Here is a 1611-nt window from a genome sequence, read left to right as displayed (position 1 = left end):
AGAACTGAACTAGAACTGAACTAGAACTAGAACTGAACTAGAACTGAACTAGAACTGAACTAGAACTGAACTAGAACTGAACTAGAACTGAACTAAAACTAAACTAGAAGTGAAGATTAAAATTTCCAATAATAATAAATAATAAAAATATGTGTCTATTTAATAGGTACTGACGTGATGTTTTGTTAAAATTTTGCTTAATTTTTTAGACATGAGTCAAATGCAAAAAAAAAAAAAAAAACACACCACAGACAAAAAGCCATAAAATGAATTTTAGTGAGATATTTAATTTAGTGGAAAGATTTAAAATTTGTATTTTAAAGATAAAAATGAGTCATTCCATTAATATTTCTACTTAAAACTAATAAACACTTAAATATAAATAATAAATTTCTTAAAAAAAAACTGTAAAATGAAACTTAACGTAAACGAAAAAAAAAAACTTTTAGAAAATTCAATATTCTATCATTACGACAAATGTAAACAAACTCAAATGACCGCGTTTTAAATTTCATTATTATAACATTTTATCAAATGCAGTTGTGGTTTTCAGTTGGCAGTAGCAGCAGCAGCTTAAGTTGTTATGGCTGATGTAAGTTGTTGTTGCTTTTTGTAACTAAAATAAATCTAATTGGTATTTTTTCACTGTACTCTTGGTTCTATACTTGTTTTTGTATATAATGCTCAATTTAGAGGTAAGATTTGTAGAATAAACACTGACGACAACAATTACTGATGGCTGACTTTGTAAAAAAAAAAAAAAAAAATACACTGACTAGATAGCTGACTGACGACTGCATTCTCGCACTGACTGCTGCCTGCACTCTCATTATGACCTTGATGACGTTTATTGCACTTTTGCTAAAATATTACAACAAAAACAGCAACAATGAAATTATATACAACAAAGCTGTTAAAAACATTCAACAACATTTTATTCTTCTATACTATATACATTTTTATTATAATTTTGTTGTTTTTTTTTTCAATACAAACCCAGTACAACAAACAGCAAAACTACAACAACTAATACTTGCACTCACAAATAAAATGTATTACATTTAGATACACTTACTACACATTCTTATAAATACATTTTTATCCAACCATCCATCCATCTACTGTGGAAAAAATCAATAAAATGCTGAAAAAAGTATTCATGAACAACGACGACCGACGTCGAACGCATTCATTCGTTTTAATGCTGTTTTCATACAGTTTTTTGCTTCTTTTTTATTGATATTGGCTAAACGCAAAATGCGTCATAATCTTATTAAGAAATAAATTTCAAATTTTGTAATTAATTGTCTCTGTATTTAATAAAATTTCTTCAAAATTGTTTTTTTTTCTTATTTACTTGTATATTAATTGTTTTCCTTAACGGAAGTTGTTTTTAAATAAATCAATTATATGTAATTAAATATTTTAATTTAATTTCCATTTTTTTTGTTTTTAGAACTGGAAATAGAGCGGATTTAGAACTGAACTAGATCTGAACTAGATCTGAACTAGAACTGAACTAGAACTGAACTAGAACTGAACTAGAACTGAACTAGAACTGAACTAGAACTGTACTAGAACTGAACTAGAACTGAACTAGAACTGAACTAG

At 27.0% G+C, this 1611-nt stretch overlaps 1 protein-coding gene and 1 long non-coding RNA gene across 2 annotated transcripts in view; one reads left to right on the top strand and one right to left on the bottom strand.

The window, feature by feature from the left end:
• LOC111684637 (homeobox protein 2) overlaps positions 1 to 1611 on the bottom strand; it is a 29851-nt gene that overhangs the window by 25108 nt on the left and 3132 nt on the right. The window lies entirely within an intron of this gene.
• LOC124419861 lies at positions 39 to 1362 on the top strand. The gene is made up of 2 exons (XR_006940852.1): positions 39 to 695; positions 1001 to 1362. It is a non-coding gene; the product is annotated as an uncharacterized LOC124419861 (long non-coding RNA).

The sequence above is a fragment of the Lucilia cuprina genome, chromosome 4 (assembly GCF_022045245.1).
Source record: "Lucilia cuprina isolate Lc7/37 chromosome 4, ASM2204524v1, whole genome shotgun sequence".
NCBI lineage: Eukaryota > Metazoa > Arthropoda > Insecta > Diptera > Calliphoridae > Lucilia > Lucilia cuprina.
Note: the sequence above shows the minus strand (reverse complement) of the source record. Positions and strands in the feature narration are given on the sequence as shown.